This window comes from Gopherus flavomarginatus, chromosome 10 (genome assembly GCF_025201925.1).
Source record: "Gopherus flavomarginatus isolate rGopFla2 chromosome 10, rGopFla2.mat.asm, whole genome shotgun sequence".
NCBI classification, from domain to species: Eukaryota; Metazoa; Chordata; order Testudines; family Testudinidae; genus Gopherus; species Gopherus flavomarginatus.
This window is the reverse complement of record NC_066626.1, coordinates 25,267,273-25,289,433: the sequence shown is the minus strand read 5'-3', so window position 1 is coordinate 25,289,433 and position 22,161 is coordinate 25,267,273. Positions and strand designations below refer to the sequence as shown.

General features: G+C 43.5%; 1 protein-coding gene across 1 annotated transcript in view; it reads right to left on the bottom strand.

Moving 5' to 3' along the window:
• BOLL (boule homolog, RNA binding protein) overlaps positions 1-22,161 on the bottom strand; it is a 101,714-nt gene that overhangs the window by 1,445 nt on the left and 78,108 nt on the right. The window lies entirely within an intron of this gene.

Sequence of the window (22,161 nt, the reverse complement as noted above, 5' to 3'; positions counted from 1 at the left end):
ATACTTGTGTTTAGTGCCATGGGATACTTAATGATCAAAGTATTCAGTACTTTGATTTACAGCTCTTCCAAACCCTAAAATGTCTACTAGCATAGCTTTGTCCTTTGTCCCTGCCAGTGTGCTGGGGTATCATAATTCAGTGGACTGACTCAGAGGGAAGAGTTGCACCAACACCATTCCTACAGCACCCATGTTCTTGGAGGTCTCTCACCCAACCGTGACTCAGCATGACAATACTTAGCTTTTAGCCCATAATAGATTAAACCAGGGGTTCTCAAACTGGGGGTTGGGACCCCTCAGGGGGTCGTGAGGTTATTACATGGGCGGTCATATCAACCTCCACCCCAAACCCACTTTGCCTCCAGCATTTAAAATGGTGTTAAATATATAAAAAAGTATTTTTAATTTATAAGGGGGGGGTCGCACTCAAGAGGCTTGCTGTGTGAAAGGGGTCACCAGTAAAAAGTTTGAGAGCCACTGGATTAAACATTGGGGGCAAGTCCCTCAAGTTATACTGATGCAAAGCTGATATTAGAGGCACTGCACTGTGTAATTAAGAATAGAATTTGCACTCTTATTATTATATTTCTATTATACTTGTATGGTATACTATTTTACTTCTTGATCAAGTATGATACAACAAGCATATAGTAATAATAAAAACATATTAGGGCTGTTAAGTGATTAAAAAAGATAATCACGATTGTGTGATTAAACACATTGTTAAACAATAATAGCATATCATTTATTTAAATATTTGTGGATGTTTCCTACATTTTCAAATATATTGATTTGAATTACAACACAATACAAAGTCAACAGTGCTCACTTTTTATTTATTTTTGATTACAAGTATTTGCACTGTAAACAACAAAAGAAATATTCTTTTTCAATTCACCTAATACAAGTACTGTAGTGCAATCTGTATCATGAAAGTTGAACTTACAAATGTAGAATTATGTACAAAAATAACTGCATTCAAAAATAAAACAATATAAAATTTTAGAGCCTGCAAGTCCACTCAGTCCTCCTACTTGTTCTGCCAATCGCTCAGACAAACAAGTTTGGTTTGCAGGAGATAATGCTGCCCTCCTCTTATTTACAATGTCACCAGAAAGTGAGAACAGGCATTCTCATGGCACTGTTGTAGCTGGAATCGCAAGATATTTATGTGCCAGATAGGCTAGACATTCATATGTCCCTTCATGCTTCAACCACCATTCCAGAGGACATGTGTTCATGCTGATGATGGGTTCCACTTGATAACAATCCAAAGCAGTGTGGACCAATGCATATTCATTTTCATTATCAGAGTCAGAAGCCACCAGAAGGTTGATTTTCTTTTTTGGTGGCTCAGGTTTTGTAGTTTCTGCATCGGAATGTTGCTCTTTTAAGACTTCTGAAAGCATGCTCCACACCTTGTCCCTCTCAGATTTTGGAAGGCACTTTAGATTTTTAACCCTTGGATGGAGTGCTGTTGCTATCTTTAGAAATCTCACATTGGTACCTTCTTTGTGTTTTGTGAAATCTGCAGTGAGTGTTCTTAAAATGAACAATATGTGCTGAGTCATCATCCGAGACTGCTATAACATTAAATATATGGCAGAATGCGGGTAAAACAGAGCAGGGACCATACAATTCTCCCCCAAAGAGTTCAGTCACAAATTTAATTAATGCATTATTTTTTTAACGAGCATCAGCAGCATTGAAGCATGTCCTCTGGAATGGTGTCTGAAGCATGAAGGGGCACATGAATGTTTAGCGTATCTGGCACGTAAATATCTTGTGATGCTTGCTACAACAGTGCCATGCAAATGCCTGTTCTCACTTTCTGGTGACACTGTAAATAAGAGGGCAGCATTATCTCCTGTGAATGTAAATAAACTTGTCTGTCTTAGCAACTGGCTGAACTAGAAGTAGGACTTAGTGGATGTAGGCTCAGAAGTTTTAAATTGTTTTGTTTTTATGTGCAGTTATGTAACAAAAAAAATCTACATTTATAAGTTGCACTTTCACGACAAGGACTGCACTACAGTATTTGTATGAGGTGAACTGAAAAATAATTTATTTTTACAGTGCAGATATTTGTAATAAAATAATATACACTTTGATTTCAATTACAACACAAATCAATATATATGAAGATGTAGAAAAACAGCCATAATATTTAATAAATTTCAATTGGTATTCTATTAACAGTGCGATTAAAACTGCGATTAATTATTTTGAGTTAATCGCGTAAGTTAACAGCGATTAATGACAGCCCTAAAACATACATGTTGTTTTTGATGCTGTAGTTCTTCCATAGCTCTCAAAGTGCTTTATAAGGCTGGCTGATCATTAGCTCCATTTGACCTACAGAATAACCAAAGCACAGAGTCATATATGAATGGCTATACTGGGTCAGACCAATCTTATCAATATCCTATGTTCTGACCATGGCCAGTGCCAGATGCTTCAGAGGAAATGTATAGAACAGGACAATGTTGAGTGATCCGGCTTCTGTAATCCAGTCCCAGCTTTTGGCAGTTGAAGATTTAGGGATACCTGGAGCATGGTGTTGCATCCCTGACCATTCTGGCTAATAGTCATTGGTGGACCTATTTTCCTTGAACTTATCTAATTCTCTTCTGAGCTTGGTTATACTTCTGGCCTTTATATATGGAGATATACCTATCTCATAGAACTGGAAGGGACCCTGAAAGGTCATCAAGTCCAGCCCGCTGCCTTCACTAGCAAAATTTTGCCCCAGACCCTAAGTGGCCCCCTCAAGGATTTAACTCACAACCTTGGGTTTAGCAGGCCAGTGCTCAAACCACTGAGCTATCCCTCCCCCTTCACAACATCCCATGGCAAAAAGTTCCACAGCTTGTGCATTGTGTGATGTGGTATTTCCTTTTTGTTTTAAATCTGCTGCCTGTTAACTTCATTGCGTGACTCCTAGTTCTTGTATTATGAGAAGGGATAAATAACTCTTCCTTATTCACTTTCTCCATACCATTCACAATTGTATAGCTCTTTATCATATCCCTTCTTCATTGTCTCTTTTCTAAAATGAACAGTCCCAGTCTTTTTAATCTCTCCTTGAATGGAAGCTGTTCTGTGCTCTTAATTATTTTTGTTGCCTTTTTTCTGTTCCTTTTCCAATTCTAATATATCTTTTTTGAGGTGGGGCAACCAGAACTGCATGCAGTATTTAAGGTGTGGGCATGGGTTTATTCAGTGGCACTATATTTTTCTGTTTTATTATCTACACCTTTCGCAATGATTCCTAGCATTCTGCTAACTTTTTGAGTGCCACTAAACACTGAGCAGATGTTATCAGAGAACTATCCACGATGACTACAAGATCACTTTCTTGTGTGGTAACAGTTAATTTACACCCTATCAGTTTGTATGTATAGTTGGGATTATGTTTTCCAGTGTGCATTACTCTGCACTTATCAACACTGAATTTCATCTGCCATTTTGTTGCCCAGTCACCCAGCTTTGTGAAATCTCTTTGTAACAGTTAGCTTTGGACATAACTATTTTGAGTAATTTTGTATTGTCTAACAATTTTGCCACTTCACTGTTGACCCCCTTTTCTAGATCATTTGAGTATGCTGAACAGTGCAGGTCCCAGTATAGATCCTTGGGGGACTCTGCTATTTACCACTTTCCATTGTGAAAACTGACCATTTATTCCTACCCTTTGTTTCCTATCTTTCAACCAGCTACTGATCCATGAGAGGACCTTCCCTCTTATCCCATGATTGCTTACTTTACTTAAGAGTCTTGGTAAGGGACCTTGTCAAAGACTTCTCAATGTCCAAATACACTATATCGACTGGATCACCCTTGTCAACATACTTCAAAGACTTCAAACACCCTCAAAGAATTCTAATAGATTGGTAAGGCATGACTCTTCTCCAACATATCATATTTATCTATGTACCTGATAAATCTGTTGTTTACTATAGTTTCAAACAATTTGCCTGGGGTACTGTATTACTTCAGTAATTACTTCAGGTTTACCGCCTGTAAAGACCAGATCACCTCTGGAGCCTTTTTAAAAAATTGGCATTACATTAGCTATCCTCCAGTCATCTGGTACAGCGGATAGTTTAAGTGATGTGTTACATAATACAGTTAGTAGTTCTGCTATTTCATATTTGAGTTCCTTCAAAACGCTTGAGTGAATACCATCTGGTCCTGATAACTTATTACTGCTTAATTTCTCAATTTTGTTCCAAAATCTCCTCTGCTGATACCTCAACCTGGGACAGTTCCTTAGATCTGTTACTAAAAAGAATGGCTCGGGTGTGGAGATCTCCCCCATATCCTCTGAAATGAAGACTGATGCAAAGAATCTCCGCAATGGCTTTGTCTTCTTTGAGTGCTCTGTCAGCACTTTAATTGTCCAGTGGCACCACTGACTGTTTGGCAGGCTTCCTGTTTAGTTGGGATGTGCTCCCCACACTGGCCCTGAAAGAACTGAATTAGGCTGGGGAGGAGGGGAAAATCAGCCAATTAATCTGTAAATGGGGGAGATATAGGTTGAGTGGAGGGTGCTAATTAGAAAGAAGCACACCTGTGAGGGAACAGGTGGGGCTTCTATAAAGACAAGAGGCTGGCAGCAGTGGGAAGTGGCAAGGAGGAAGCCTGCAGTCTCTCTCCCTGAGGTAACAGAACAGGAAGGGGAGATAGGAATCCATAAGGAAGGGTTTACCTAGTAGCTCTAAGAGAGAAGGGTCTGACTAGAAAGGCTGATGGAGGAGCTTAAAGAAACACAGTAGCAAATAGTCCAGGAAAAAGAGCCGTACGATTGATGAAGTCCCAGACCATAACTGCTCTCTTTAGGGCCCTGGTCTGGAACCCAGAGTTGAGGATGGGCCTGGGTTTCCCGACCAACCACTGCAGAGTGGTATTGCTAGAGGCAGTAAATGGGAAGACTGCCTGAGTCACTGCGGGAGTGACTCAGTCAGGGCAGTGGGTTCAAGGACTGCCTGATGCCGCTTGTGCAGTGAGACATGGAAAGACTCCCCTGAAAGGGGAAATTGTAGAGGACCAAGTCACGAAGCAGCTGTACCATGACTCTGTGAGCAGGAAGAGAGCGGCAACTGGGCAGAATGAATCCCTGGAATCGCCAGGAGGTGTCACCCAGCAGTGAGTAGAGCATCTACATCATTTATGACAAGCAGTCATAAAAATATCCTAAGATTGCACACTGAGTCTAAATTGGGAAAACCGCATACATCTTCTGACTCATAGTCCTATAAATAATTCACAAAATTACAGGTGCCTTCACTTTAAAATTTCTATTACAGGCATATAGTACACAGATACAAGGACTTCTTTGAAATTAACGATGGATGTAAACAAGATTAAAGTATATTAATGCTATAGTTATGACTGAGGGGACATTTTTTCTAAGCACTTGTTTTCAGGTATTGATAACTTTCTGAAAACAATACCCTTTGGGACAGTGGTTCTCAACCAGAGGGTCTGAGGCCCCTTGCGGGGGCTACAAGCAGGTTTCAGGGGAAGCCGCCAAGCAGGGCCAGCATTAGACTTGCTGGGGCCCAGGGTAGAAAGTTGAAGCCCCACTGCATGGGGTTGAAGCCTGAGCCCCGCCACCTGGGGCTGGGACCAAAGCCAAAGCCTGAGCAATATAGTTTCATAGGGGCCCCATGGCATGAGGTCCCAGGCAACTGCTCTGCTTGCTATCATCTAACACCAGCCCTGGCTTTTATATGCAGAAAACCAGTTATTGTGGTACAGGTGGCCGTGGAGTTTTTATAGCATGTTGAGGGGGCCTCAGAAAGAAAAAGGTTGAGAACCCCTGCTTTAGGGGTTCTTTTTTGTTCTTAGCCCAAAGAAGAATTTTCTTCATAACTTTAGTATACCTCTCTGTTCAGAAGTTGAGATTTAAGAGATAATCTCAGTAAAATTCATATGTATGTCTGCAAATTTTACACATCCACAGAAAACTTCTGTTATCCATTTTTCAGGGAAAGTTTTGTTAAGATCCTTCCAGTTCTGGATGCATTTACCAACTTTAAGCTTTCATCACCTAAAAAAAGCACTGAATTGACTTCTACAGGCTTCCCTTGTTTTGAACACCTAACTGTAACTTAAAAGCCAAGTCACATTTGAAAAATATCAGTACACTAGGTTTAAAGTTATGACTGTTTGAAATCAGTCAATTGAACAATGAATAGGTACAGACTGAAAACCATCTTAGAAAATATCACGATTGTTCAAAATTTCAGGTGAGTAATTCTGGGAGGCCTTGGTTTAGACTGACTGGATTCAGCAGTTATTGGTGAAGGACAGCTGGGTTAAGGACTAGCTCCATTTATGGATGGCTCACAGATAAGGACAGCAGCATTCAGGCTATGTAAGTGTTCTAACCTGGATCAATTTTGTTTAACAAGTTGCACTGCCCATATTAATTTTTGAAAAACAAGGATTTTCCATGCAAACCCCCCCAACCATTAATGCAATGATAAGGATGGATAAACTAATGTTTAAAAGTTGGAAATACAAAGTGGAAGTTGAATGCTCAAACCATAACTTTCCCCCTTTATTCTTATACTTTAAAATACGGTCTTCCTTCATAACATTATACAGTAGAACCTCAGAGTTACGAAGACTCTGGGAATGGAGATTGTTCGTAACTCTGAAATGTTCGTAACTCTGAACATAACATCATGATTATTCTTTCAAAAGTTTACAACTGAACATTAACTTAAAACAGCTTTGAAATTTCACTATGCAGAAGAAAAATGCTGCTTTTAACATCTTAATTTAAATGAAACAAGCACAGAAAGTCTTCTTACCTTATCAATTTTTTTTTAACTTTCCCTGTATTTTTTATAGTTTACATTTACCTGTATTTGCTTTTTTTTGGGTCTCTGCTACTGCCTGATTGTGTACTTCCAGTTCCAAATGAGGTGTGTGGTTGACCAGTCAGTTCGTAACTCTGGTGTTTGTAACTCTGAGGTTCTACTGTATATTATTTGTAAAATATTTCACACAAAATTCAATGTTTTCCCCATTCTTGTATACTTAAACTAATTTTAATGTCATAATAATCTAGTATATCTGTAGAATTAGGAACAAATTCTGAGAGCTGATGATCACCTACCGACTTCAGTGGGAGTAACTAGTGTTCAGCAACTTAAAGACATTTTATATGGCAGTTCCCTTTGCTAAAATACAGATTTCCCAACATCCATATAACTTATATCTAGCAAAATATTTAACTCTCTTTCACATATTGTAAACCTTTAAATAGCGTTTTCATGGATAGTTATATTAACAGAATATATTACACTCAAAACCTATGTTGAAAGAACATTATTAAGACTGCAAAGAAAAGCACTCTAAAGTTAGGAAATGCAAAATTGCTTTGAAAACTTAATTTAGCCACCTTCTGCATATGTATTTCTATACAGTCTTTAATTAGATGACCACTAGAGCTGGCCAGAGAACAATTCAGTTTTGTGGCAACTTTTTGAGGTTTCAAAATTTGTCTCTGTTCAGCACTGGAATGGAAATTTTTATGAAATGGAATTGTGTTGAAACATCTGTTTTCAGATGAAAAAGGTCAAGTTTTTGATTTGGGTGTCTCTCTCTCTCACCCTCACCACAGAGTCCACCTTGGACCTCAGAAACCCTACCATTGAAAACTTCACTAAAATAAACACATTTCCATGAAACATTTTGGCTACAACTAAAAGCATTTTTTGACAAAAAATGTTTTGTTGGAAATGTTCCAACCATCTCTAACGTCAACATACTATTTTTTCTATAGGGCTATATCATTCAGTGCACAGAATTGATTGTGCTCACTCAATGAGCGGCTATTGAATATTTTGTTTTCTCTTTGTTTAATGTTTGGCCCCATTCCTTGTTTACTGAACTGTATATAAATCCTTCTCTTAAGACAGAATTATTGAATTCCTCATGAACTTTTCTATGGTACTTATCACAACAGTATCTAAGTCTTTGACAAATATTAATGAATTAATTTTCATAATATGCCTGTGAGTTCCACATCCATCAATTTACACCCGCACAAGTCATCAGCAGGGTTGGAACCACAGATTCTTCTTCGAGTGATTGCTCATATCCATTCCAGTTAGGTGTGTGCGCCGCGCGTGCACATTCGTCAGAAAACTTTTACCCTAGCAACTCAGTGGGCCGGCAGGTCGCCTCCTAGAGTGGCGCCATCATGGCGCTTGATATATACCCCTGCCGGCCCACCCGCTCCTCAGTTCCTTCTTACCGCCCGTGTCGGTCGTTGGAACAGTGGAGCGCGGCTTAGCTGACCTCCACTTCCCTAGCTACTCGTAGTTCTCGTATATAGTTATGCAGTTACAGTCTCTTCATGTGACCGTCCTCTGTCAGCACAGCAGAGCGGCACCGTTCATGATCACGGTCCCGCAGACACTCCAGATCCTGTCGGCACGCCCGACACCACTTGCAGTCCCGGTGCTGTTTTCCTCATCGGTACTGGTCGCACTCGCTGCACCGGTCGGTATTATCATAACCTTAGTCCCAGATTTGGACCTTAGCGTCCAAAATATGGGGGTTAGCATGAAAACCTCCAAGCTTAGGTACCAGCTTGGACCTGGTACTTGCTGCCACCACCCAAAAAATTAGAGTGTTTTGGGGCACTCTGGTCCCCCTGAAAAACCTTCCCTGGGGACCCCAAGACCCAAATCCCTTGAGTCTCACAACAAAGGGAAATAATCCTTTTTCCCTTCCCCCCTCTCTGTTCCCAGTCCTGGAAACAAAAGTACTTTCCTATTCCCCCAGAGGGAATGCAAAATCAGGCTAGCAATCCAACACACAGATCTCCCCGATTTCTTCCTCCCACCAATTCCCTGGTGAGTACAGACTCAATTTCCCTGAAGTAAAGAAAACTTCAACAGGTCTTAAAAGAAAGCTTTATATAAAAAGAAAGAAAAATACATATACATGGTCTCTGTATTAAGATGATACAATACAGGGTCAATTGCTTAAAAGAATATTGAATAAACAGCCTTATTCAAAAAGAATACAAATCAAAGCACTCCAGCACTTATATTCACGCAAATACCAAAGAAAAGAAACCATATAACTTACTCTCTGATCTCTTTGTCCTTACACTTAGAAACAGAAGACTAGAAAGTAGAAACTACTTCTCCAAAGCTCAGAGAAAGCAGGCAGGCAGACAAAAGACTCAGACACTAAAATCCCTCCACCCAAAGTTGAAAAAATCCGGTTTCCTGATTGGTCCTCTGGTCAGGTGCTTCAGGTGAAAGAGACATTAACCCTTAGCTATCTGTTTATGACAGGTATCCCGTTCGCCGACCCGCTATCGGCACCGTTCCGACTCCCGGCACCGCGACAGGTACCTTGACTCCTGTAGCCTCTCCCCGAGCCTCGAGATCTCGGTCGACCTCCCGGCACCGTTCTGGTTGCGGGTCTGGATCTCGTTCCAGGTACCGGTACGCCTCCCGGTGCCGGTTCCCGGTGCTGAGTTGGGCAAGGTCCGATAGAGTCAGAGACTCTGCCTGTGCCTTCTTTTAGTACCTCCATGGCCATCCGGACACGCATCCGTGTCATCCCACATGCGCAGATCTTATGCTCAGGACCACGATTCTGATAAGGTGGCCAGCGGGCGCCAGCCCCGAAACCGAAAGAGGCTTGGCGAATGAACCTGTTTGGCCGCCAGGTGTACTCTGCAGAGGCCCTGCAGCTCTGGGTAGCAAAGCAACAAGCCTTGCTTAGCTGCGATAATTATAGCACCTGGGTGAAGGTAGTTTAGTTTATGGAGTTTCTCCCTCAAAACTCCCGCCAAGAGTTCGCTGCCGTCTTGGAGGACGGGGGAAAAAAGGTACCCAGAGCGTCCCTCCAGGCCTCGTTGGACACAGCAGACTCTGCAGCCAGGACTCTGGCCTTTGGTGTCGCCATGAGGTGCATCTCATGGCTTCAGGTTTCAAACCTTCGTCCGGAGCTGCAGTATGCCATTCAGGATTTACCTTTTGTTGGTAAAGGCCTTTCGCGGCAAAGACAGCCCCAGGCTGCCAAGCCTGATGGACAATAGGGTCCTAATGCGCTCTCTCAGCATGCATATGCCAGCGACCAAACGCAGGCCTTTCTGTCCCCAGCCGCCATACTCTGTGCCTAGCCAGAGACAGGACTTTGGCAAACGGCGAGGCCAAGGTGGTCGCAGACGAACGTCAGGACCCCTAAAGAGCCAAGGTCAAGGTCCCTCGCAATTACCACTGGGACCAAAGACGAACTTTCCAAGGTGCGCCTGAGGGCGGTGTACCAGTCACAGGCCGGGATCCCAATCCCGCTTTCTCCTGGCGTGGCCCCAGTTAATTTCAGATCGCTGGATCCTGCGCACGGTGGAGCATAGGTACCACCTCTAATTTGTTCCAGCCCTGTCCCTCAGGGACCCCTCTCACGAGCAATTCCTCGTACAAGAGGTGCAGACGCCGATGGACGAAAGGGGCAAGGGGTTTTACTCCCGTTATGCCCTAGTCCCCCACTCGAACGCAGGTCTCAGACCTTCCTAGTCCTGCACGGACTCAACCGGTTTAGGATAAGGTTGAAGTTCCGCACGGTATCCCTGGGAACCATTATTCCATCCTTGCCTCCTGGGGGCTACTATGCCGCCCTGGATATGAAGGACGCGTACTTTCGCAACGCCATCTTCCCTCCGCACAGGAGATACCTCCGCTTTCTAGCCAACTGTCAGTACTTCTGGTTTACGGCCATAGTCGCCGCCTACCTTCGCTGATGTCGGATATGCGTTTTTCCGTATCTGGACGATTCGCTTATCCGAGGAGACTCTGAGACACAAACCACTCAGCGTGTGGGCATCGTCACGGTCTTATTCACAGGTCAAGGCCTGATGATTACTATAGAGCAATCCACTCTGGTTTCCACGCAGAGGTTGGACTTCCTAGGGGCTATCCTGGTCTCCTACCTAGCCGGAGCCTGCTTATCACAACTGCGGTTTTAGGCGATGGCAACAATCATCTGAGGTCTGCAGGCTTTCCCAACGACCTCGGCTCGTACTTGTCTCAGTCTCCTGGGTCCATGGTTGCCCGCAAGTTTGTAACCAAACACGCCAAGCTCCGCCTCCGTCCTCTCCAAGTCCAGCTCACCTCGGCGTACCACCCGGACAGGGAGCCAATGGTCATGGTAGTCACCGTTCCCTCGAGCACCTTAGGCTCCCTAGAGTGGTGGCTAACTCCCTCCCTGGTGTGGGCAGGGATGCGGTTTCATCCGCCCCAGCCCTCACTGCCCCTGACAACGGACGCGTCATCTCTCTGCTCAAGTGCTCATGGTCACCTCCGAGCTTAAGGCCTTTGGTCTTCTCGGGAGCTGGCATTCCACATCAATGCCCCAAAAATGAGAGTAGTCCGCCTAGCGTGCCAGGGGTTCCAGCGGCAGCTGCGAGGCCGTTGTATCTCGGTGTTTACAGCCAACACAGCGGCCATGTGCTTCATAAATATCCAGGGAGGGACATGGTCCTCCCCCCTTTTGTCAGGAGGCCATCCATTTCCGGGACTTTTGCGTGGCCCACTCGATGGAGCTGGTGACGTCCTTTCTCCCAGGCGTTCGGAACGTCTTGGCGCTTTGACTCAGCAGGTCTTTCCTGTCTTACGAGTGATCACTCTGCCCCATGTGAGGCGTTCTGCTTTCCAGAAGCGGAGATGTTTCCTCACATAGACCTGTTCGCTCACCACGAGAGCAGAAAATGCCAGATGTTCTGCTCCTTCCAAGGTCTCTCCTCGGGATCGATCTTGGACGCATTCCTGATGCCGTGGAAAGGCCAACTCCATTATGCCTTCCCACTGTTCCCACTGGTTCATTAGGTCCTGCTCAAACTCCGCAGGGGCAGAGCGCGCATCATCATGATCACTCCAGAGTGGTCCAGGCAGCACTGATATACCACGTTGCTCGGCCTGTCAATAACAGACCCAATTACCCTGCCACCCCACCCAGACCTCATCACTCAGGGCAACGACAGGCTTCGTCACTCAGACCTGCAGCCTCTTCGCCTCACGGTGTGGCTGCTGCGTAACTGAGCCGGGGTGACAGGAAGCCTTCCACCTGGTCAACGTACCGGGCCAGGTGGAAGCGTTTCTTCTACAGCTGCAATACGCTCGATCTTGCTCCTGCTGAGGTCTCGATCCCCTCTATTTGGCCTGCCTCTGGCCTTCAGCGGCAGGACCTGGCGGTATCATCGCTGAGGATACACTCAGCAGCCATCTCTACCTTCCAGCCAGGCTAAGGTGGACGTTCCGTGTTCTCACGCTCTATGGGTTCGAGATCCCTCAAGGGCTTGGAGAGCTTGCACCCTCGGGTGCGCCGCCCAGCCCCAACCTGGGACCTCAACCTAGTTTTAACCAGACTTATGTCTCCCCCAGTCGAGCCGTTCACGACTGGCCCTCTGCTATACCTGTCTTGGACGACAACTTTCCTCGTAGCTGTTACATCGGCCAGACGGGTCTCCGAGCTCAGAGCTCTTACGGTGGTTCCGCCGTACACTAGGTTTCACAAAGACAAGGTGCAGTTATGACCGCACCCGGCTTTCCTCCCTAAGGTGGTTTCGGCCTTTCATGTTACCCACAGCTCAACGCAATGGGCACAACCATTGCACTCCTTGGACATCTGTGGAGTGCTCGCATTTATATTGCGCTGCCAGAACCATTTCGTAAGGTGCCCCAGCTCTGTCACGGTAGCGGGCCAAAGGGAGGGCTTGCTTGTTTTCCTCTCAGAGGATCTCATCTTGGGTGATGGCGGACTTCCGCACTTGTTATGATTTGGCTCATATTTCCCCAAGCCACATCATCGTACAGTCTACCAGGGCTCAGGCTTCATCTGCCACCTTGCTGGCTCGTGTTCCTACCCACGAGATCTGTCGCGCAGCTCCATTGGTCCTCGGTCCATACCTTTGCTTCGAAGTATGCCCTGGTTCAACAGTCAAGAGATGTTGTAGCCTCTGGCTCAGCAGTTTTCATTCTGCCACATTTCACTCCGACCCCACCGCCTACGTAAGGCTTGGGATTCACCTAACTGGAATGGATATGAGCAATCACTCGAAGAAGAAAAGACGGTTACTCACCTTTGTAACTGTTGTTCTTCGAGATGTGTTGCTCATATCCATTCCACACCCGCCCTCCTTCCCCACTGTCGGAGTAGCCGGCAAGAAGGAACTGAGGAGCGGGTGGGCCGGCAGGGGTATATATCAAGCGCCATGATGGCGCCACTCTAGGGGGCGACCTGCCGGCCCACTGAGTTGCTAGGGTAAAAGTTTTCCGACGAATGTGCACGCGCGGCGCACACACCTAACTGGAATGGATATGAGCAACACATCTCGAAGAACAACAGTTACAAAGGTGAGTAACCATCTTGCCTCTGCCACTTGAGCTAAGTAACTGATAGCAATAGTAGTGTCATCCTATATGTGACCAGCACACATAGAGGAGGAAGAGACACTCTGCCAGTAGGTTTCAAAGATATTTGCTAAAAGCAAAGGAATAGTAAGACTTAGGAAGCCTGGGTTCCATTCCAGGCTATGGCAGGAAGAGTCTCTAATGGGCACAGGTTCTTCTGCACATACCCCCCAAGCTTGATCCCTTCTGTTACATCCCTTTGAACTTGTCCCTGTCCTGTCTCTTCCCCACTACAGACTCCTCATTCCAATCCCTTTTTCCTCACCTAGCCAGTTTGTCTCCACTCCCTTCAGTTTTCTCATTCCAGACCCACAAGGGCAAGCCCAGCAAGCCCTTGTCTCCACCCTTATCCAGTCCATTCCCCTCAGTCACCTTGCCCAGCCATTCCCAGTTCCCTCCTAACTGCCCTGGATCCTTACCTCTTTTTGCCCAGCTAGTCCAAGTTCCCCCTCCTGGCTTCTCATCTGATCTGCCTCTCAAACTTCATCCTAGCCTCCTACGTCCCCCTCATCCACACTCCTCATCTCCACTGGCTCCCAGTCCCAGTCTCCATCCTTGGGCTCCTCATCCAATCTAAGTATTATTGTTTCCCCCAGCCCCCTGTCCCAGTCTCTTTGCCCAAGCTGTCTCCATTCTCTCCCATCACCCTGCCTCTATGTCAGATCTGTTTCCCCTCCTGCCTCACCTCCTTCTCCCCAACCCACTAGTTTTCAAGTCCAGTCCCCCCTCCAGCTTTTTATCCCCACCTTCTGCCTCCCAGTTGTTCCCATTTCTATCCCAGTCTCCTTGCCCAGATAGTCACAGTCTCTACTCCCAGGTCCAATTCCCAGTCTCTTCTCACCCCAATTCCCAATCTCCCTCTCCTTCCACCTGTCACTCTCTAGTCCCCATCTTTCCCCTCACCCCAGGCTCCTTGACCCAATCTACACTCCCCTAGTCCAGCATTTTTCCTCAAGGCAATGGAGTCAGGCAGCTTCCTCTTCCATGCTGTCTGGGCCCAGCAAGGGATAAATGGGAGAACAGAAGAGTCTACCTGCTCTTTGTCCAGGTGCCCAGAACCGGCACAGCCCACAGCAATCCAGCGCTGCAATTGCAGGGAAAATTCTGTTCAGATCCAGGATGGAGCATGCACAGTGTGGACAGAATCTTTGTGGAATTTGGCTGCTAAAATCTAAGGCTATATCTACACTACGGACCTTACAGTTGCACCACTGCAAGGTCTCTTGAGTAGCCTCTCTATGCTGGCAGAAGAGAGCTCTCCCACCAGCACAATTAAATCACCCCCAAAGAGCGGTGGTAGTTATGTTGTCAGGAGACGCTCTCCCACCGATGTAGCACTGTCCACACTGGAGTTTTTGTTGGTCGTTTTTTTTTCTTCACTCTTCACTCTTCTAAGTGACAAAAGGCCTGGTCTACACTACACTACCCGTCCACACGACAAAGCCCTTTTTTCCGACTTAAAGGGCTCTTTAAATCCATTTCTTTACCCCACCTTTGAGGAGATTAGCGCTGAAATCAGCCTTGCCGGGTTGAATTTGGGGTAGTGTGGACACAATTAGATGGTATTGGCCTCCGGGAACTATCCCAGAGTGCTCCATTGTGACCACTCTGGACAGCGCTCTCAACTTGGATGCACTGGCCAGGTAGACAGGAAAAGGCCCGCAAACTTTTGAATTTCATTTCCTGTTTGGCCAGTGTGGTGAGCTGATCAGCACAGGTGACCATGCAGAGCTCATGAGCATGATGTGCACACTGCCAGGGCACATTGCCCAGCCCATACTTTGTGAGAAGTCTATGTCCATGTCTATATCCTCATCACTCTCGTCACCATGCTGCTGTCGCCTCCTCGCCTGGTTTTGCTTTTGCAGCTTCCGGTTCTGTGCTGAAAAAAGGCATGAAACAATTGTCTGCCGTTGCCCTGACAGAAGGAGGGGCGACTGATGGCATGGCTTACAGGGAATTAAAATCAACAAAAGGAGTGGCTTTGCATCAAGGAGAAACACAACAATGGTCTCACAGAATGGCCCCTCAAGGACTGAACTCAAAACCCTGGGTTTAGCAGGCCGCTGATTTCACAAAACAAATAGGGTCAATTTCTTGTTTTGATCCACTCGATCTATCTGTCACATCTTAGGCTGGGAGCAGACGGTGCAGTATGACTGCTAGCCATCGTCATCTCCTGGGTGCTCGGCAGAAGATGCTGCATTACGATTGCTAGCCATCATCATCTCTTGGTTGCTTACCAGAAGACGGTGCAGTACGATTGCTACCCATCGTTATCTCCTGGGTGCTTGGCAGAAAATGGGAACAACCTGGCTGGGTCACTCCCATGTCTGCCCAGGCGCCCCTGACTGACCTCACTGAGGTCAGCTAAAAGAGCACCCAGGAGTACGACGACGATGGCTACCAATCGTAATGCACCGTCTGCTGCCAAAAGGCAATGAGCTGCTGCTGTGTAGTAATGCAGTCCCATGTCTGCCAGCACCCAGGAGACGTATGTGACGGTGAGCTGAGCGGGCTCCATGCTTGCCATGGTATGGCATCTGCTCAGGTTACCCAGGAAAAAAGGCATGAAACCATTGTCTGACATTGCTTTCACGGAGGGAAGGAGGAGCCTGACGACATGTACCCAGAACCACCTGCGACACTGTTTTTGCCCCATCAGGCATTGGGATCTCAACCCAGAATTCCAATGGGCAGCGGAGACTGTGGGAACTGTGGGATAGCTACCCACAGCTATTCACAGTTCAACACTCTGGAAGTTGATGCTAGCCTCAGTACTGTGGACGCAGTCTGCCGACTTAATGCACATAGAGCATTTTGTGTGGGGACACGCACAATCGACTGTATAAAAACAATTTCTAAAAAACCGACTTCTATAAATTCAACCTAATTTCGTAGTGCTGACATACCCTCAGTCTCTCTGAGAATGTGTGAAGTGCAATTTTTCAAGATTTATAACTAGGCCAAATTTTCGGGTGGATTTCCATGGGATGGCAAAAGACACATCTCTGACACAAAAGTCACCTCCTGTGCCAAATTAAGTCTCTGTTTCAAAGCATGGTGGGCACTAAAGTTTTTTCAAAGAAAAGATCACCAGAATTGTTTTAACATGGGCCAAACAACATTTGCTACACATTACTGGAAAACCATGAACTGTTTTGGATGAATTTTTTCAAAAAAAGTTCAGCCTGAGGCAGACACCAGACATGAAAAATTTCACCTCAAATGGTAAAGCCTAGCAAAGTTATAATCAACTGAACACAGGGTCTTATAATGGGAATTGTCAGGCAACCTTAAAAATAGGGTGTAGCCCTGTATATAGCTGATATTTATTTATATTTTTTGTTGGATCATCTCTTAAATAGAAGCCTATTTATTTCATATTTTCCATGTACCTTATCCTAAATCTGTCTTTAAAAAGTCCAAATCATACCTTCTCTGAGCATTCAATATATATTTTTAAAAAAATATATTAAGCTTTCTTTTCAGATAGAGTCTGCTACCTTTACTCATGCTGAACAGTATTTTACTCTGTGAATAGTCCCATACAAATCAATGTGACTGCTTCTTGAGTAAAACACTTACACACATGGGATAGCATATCTGAATCTGTCTTTTAAACAAGAGAGTTTATACACAGAATTTCAACTTTGATGCTACTGCTATGAAAGCTTTTCCAACTAGAAAATTACAAGTAAACTGGGAACTGATTTCTTTCATAGAGTGACACAAAAATGTTGGTGTGTCAACCTGTTTGCTTATATTAAGTAGGGACAATATATTTACTGTAGGATGAATTGCCATTATTAATACTGTAGTCATTGAAAAAAAATTATGTTGTAATTTAATTCTAAATTGCTACATGCAAGCTCATTTTCACTATTATTCTATGTTGTTAGTCTTCATCTGTGTGCGTGTGCACACGAGGTGTCCTGCATACAGAGTTTCTGATGGCAAATTTTAACCAATAATGTCATATTAATGTAATTTTTCACAGTTCAGAGTTTGAAAATAAACACAGTTAAAAACCACTTTTAGCTATTTTGAAATTTCAGCTACCACTCACACCCAATTTATGAGAGATTATGGCCCCCACATTTACTGAGATGTTAAATACACCGCTACCTCGATATAACACCACCTGATATAACACAAAGTTGGATATAATGCAGTAAACAGTGCTCCAGGGGGCAGGGCCGCGCACTCCTGTGGATCAAAGCAAGTTCAATACAACACGGTTTCACCTATAACGCGGTAGAGATTTTTTGGCTCTCAAGGACAGCGTTATATCAAGGTAGAGGTGTAATTAATCTATATATATAAAGGGACTTGAAAAATTCTATTTTTTATCGTACACCTTTCTCTGTTAAGTGAAAGAGCATTCTTTGAGTTGAAAGTAACTACGAGAAAAAGTATACTGAGATGCTTTGGAAACTATTTTTAATTATTTAGACATTTTAGATATTTTTAGCCAATAGAACCCAAAACATACCTCTTGAAAATCTGCATAAACTAAATATAGAATTTCATAAAAAATAAATATTGGACTCCCTATATATAAGTAAGTCTCTGTCTGGCATTAATAAAGCAATATACAGTATTAGAAGATGTTATACATGTGTATATTTAAAATTGTAGAAAAACCATATGTATTATTTGAAAAAGTCTAAAACTGTATGCTTACCTGCTACCACAATTTATATACATATGAGGGAAAAGAGTTGAGGTGCAACTTTTCCTTTGATATTTAATGACTGTTGAGTGCTTAGTTATCATTCTATTAAGTTTTTCTATAAAAAACTCCTAGATATTAAAAAAAAAAAAAGGAACAGCTTCCTTGTCATAATAAAGAGGATGGTTGTATACTTGCAATTGAATATATAATTCCAGAGCATGAAATGTTAAAAACTAGAGATGAGTACTCAAAATAGGATGGATAGAGAAGGGCACAGAGTGATTACTAACAAAGGAAAAGGGAAACAGGATGTCAAAAAGTTTTAAATAGAATAATTTGGCAGTAAAAATGGCTCAATTTTAAAATTTTCAACTTAAAGACAAGGTTTCAAAAAGGTTTTTGAAAATAAAAAATATTAAAATACTGAAAACAATCAATCACACTTTTAGGAAAAATAACTCAAAACATTCACAGAATCCTGGGAAGCTGGAAAAAAGTGGTGGAGGAAAAATATGCAAGATTCACTGTCTCAAAGATGAATGATATGGACTGCACAAAACTAGTTTCATAAAAATGAACAGCTGGTTCAGATTAATAAAGGAATGGATACAAACATACAGCAGACAACAGAGAATCCTGCAGATTGGCTGGTTATACTTTGGCACACATGACACCTAACCAGTTTGCAACAATCAGGCATTGCAAAGAATGAACTGACCCTAAGTTTCACAAAGGGCAGCCACTAGCTGGTTCGCTGAAGATGGATCTTGGCCATGTGGGGAGGACTGGACAAGAAAATCAGTACATCTGGACTAGAGCTGCCCAAATGGCTTAATATGAATGCTCCACAAGGTCCGTCAAGTAAAGAGAGAGAATATACAGATCAGAGAAACTGGAGGGAAAAACTAAGCTGAAATGAGCGCAGACTACAAATACAGAAAAAGAATAGATGGTAAAGAGAGCACAGAAGGAAACAATGTACAGATAGACAAAGATATTCCCCTGAAGCAACACACATTAATATAAAATGCATCAAAATTACTCAGTGGAGTTCAAACAACATTTCTGTACTACAAACTGAGACAAGCAAATTGTGTGGGGAGATAGAACCCATCAGTTCTGTTCCCAGTGTTGTGAGAGACTGGTTGTGTAACTTTGAGCAAGACACTTATCTTCACTGTGCCTCTGATTTCTCACCTGTAAAATGAGCATAATAATACTTACCTAAGCCAAAAGTATGTTGTAAGGCTGAATTTAAGTACCTTGAGATTTCTGATATAAGATGTTTTTAAAGTGCAGAGTATATATTAATGACTATTGCCTTTTCCACAATACCTATCCCATAACTTTACCTTAAAAAATGCCACAATAAAATCATAGCCCTAATTATATTATATTAACTATAAATAAAGCAAAGCATTTTGGTTCATCGAGGTTTTAATTACAAGGCCTGAAAGTCTTTTGAATTCAAATGAATTCACAGAACAAACATGACTGAAAGGTCCAGGTCTGAGGAAAGCTAATGGTTATAGGCATCAAAGCAATTTAAATATTTAAATATGAACATAAATGATTTTACTATAAATGATTCCACTTGAGCAGACTGTTCAGACATCTTCATTGTCCTAACACTGGGTTTTGTTTTGCCAGGCAATAACAGTTTTCCTAGACTGACAACTAAATTCTTGTCAACTTTCCTTTACTAAAAAATATCTCTAACAGTTCTCTTCTCTGCTGCAGATCTGTACTCTGTGAGCATACACCTTGGTGCTGAGAATCATGTTGATATTTGAAAGCAGTAACAAACAGCAGTAGCAGTAGTGTCCCTCTCACAGAACTATTTGAGATATGGTATGAAGAATCTCTATTCTTCACTGTGGGACACCAAATAAATGGGAGAAGATGAGTGAGTGCAATTCTGCAGGTTTTTCTCTCTCCCATTCTGTGGAAGTGGATATCTCAGTTATATTGCAAGGCCAGAGCCTAGCATCAGCTATGGTCCTCTGCCCAGGTCTCTAAGCACATCTTGCCTGAATTCAAGCATATTCCCCTCACAGGTGAGTCATCTTCAGAGACAATTCTTGAAGGAGAAATGAAGATCACCACACCTACAAGACTGACTAGCAGTGAAAAACCACAAGCAGTATTTACAGACTTCAGAATTGTTCTCTTGGAACAGGCACCTAGTTTCATTCCAACATAAAAATTATTTTGAATTAGGAGTCCCATGCACAGCTTTGGAAATTTCAGAAATGGACACAATTTTTCCACATAAAATGTAGAAGCTACCTTTGTCCTATTAGAAAAGGTTTTGAGACCATTTGGTAAAGGAACACCTTGCCATAACAGCACTAAATGCAAAGTCTGATCTATTTAGATAATCTGTGGACTGAGATGGTTGCTTGGGGGGGCAAATCTAAAAGGTATGAAAACAAGGCACAACCAGATGTTATGGTCTTGATGCAGGAACCACACTGTGAAATTCTATAGTTTGTTATGCACAAAATCAGACTAGATGATTATAATGGGCCTTTTGGCCTTAAAATTACAACTCTATGATGGTAATTTTCTAAAAGGACTTAGTCTTATCCATACAGCTCAATACTCCTAACATCCAGAGGGTAATTCTCCTTTCATTCATCTCCAGTTTAACTATATTTATGGCAACAGACTTACTCTTAAGCCACACAGGTACAAAGTGAGAGAATTCAGCAACCTGATTTGTGCAGCGCCTAGATACCATAAAAATACATACAATATGCATGTATTGCATGTTTGATATGAGTTGATCAAAGTCACTGTGCAGTAAACTCAAGTGCTTCCAACGTAAAGCAGTACTCATACATTATGAGTAAAGAGAGAATGACCTTCCAGACCTGCAGGCGAGAGTGCTAGAAGGGAAGGGAGATGGGAGGGGAGAGGGGGGAGAGAGAGAGTGTGTGTGTGTGTGCGTGCATATGCACGGGCAACCCCCACCACCTGCCTGATAGTCCTGGAGTATGCAACCTGGCCCACCTACCTAACACTCAGCCTGACCCTCCTTTTCCCCTCTGACACCCTGCCCTTCTCCCCATCTACCTAGCTCTTCTGGAGTCTGTTTCCCAATCTTTCTGGAACCTTTGCCTTCCCACCCTTCTCCTCACTTTACCCTCCCCACTGGCCCTTAGGTGATGGGTCTATCCTGTTTCCTCGATCTGGTCAGTCCCCAGCACCAGGAGGAACCACCCCACACTTTCTGCAGTCTGCAGGTGAAGGCCTGGCTGCCAGCCTGTAGTACAACACAGAATAGGTCACTGAGATTCCAGCCAGCTGAACTATGGTATACTCACTCCCAGTAAGGTTTTAAAAAGTGGAGGCACATGCCTCCCCTCTGCTTTTTAATGGGCCTTTGCTCTTCCCCACTCGGTGCATATTCCTGCAAGCTAAAAAAATCAAGACCATTTAAAAACAAAAACACGTAGCAACTTCAATGTTATGAACAACATGAATTTGAACTGTGGGTAGCTTATTTAAAACCCTAGAAAATTCTGAATCCACTGGTGAACTGAACTGAACTGATTGTGATAGACTACATTCAGTTCTGGGCTCCTAATTAGCAGAAAAATGTTGAGAAAATGAAGAGAGTTAAGAGAAAAGCTACAAATCTAGTGAGGGGATGGAAATAATTACATATAAGGAAATATCAGGAGAGTTACATTTGTGTAACTCTGGATTCAATAGCTGATATGGCCTATTCTAACCAAAATAATTAAATAAAGATCCTCGTGCTTAGAAATGCTCTGATTCAATCCTAGACAAAGCTAAAAATATGACTGCAGTCCTTAACAAAAAATAACAGTATCTTAGAACAATCCCAGGCAGAAATGAAAGCAAAATCCTTAAATAAACAGAAAAACCTGCCTACCTTTGACAACAAATTGACTTAACCTGCAAGATAAGAAGTTACTTTCCTGCAGAGAACTTACTAGCCATAATAGAGTGTCACCCTCAGTATAAAAAAACAAACAAACAAAAAAAAACAACCCCAACCCA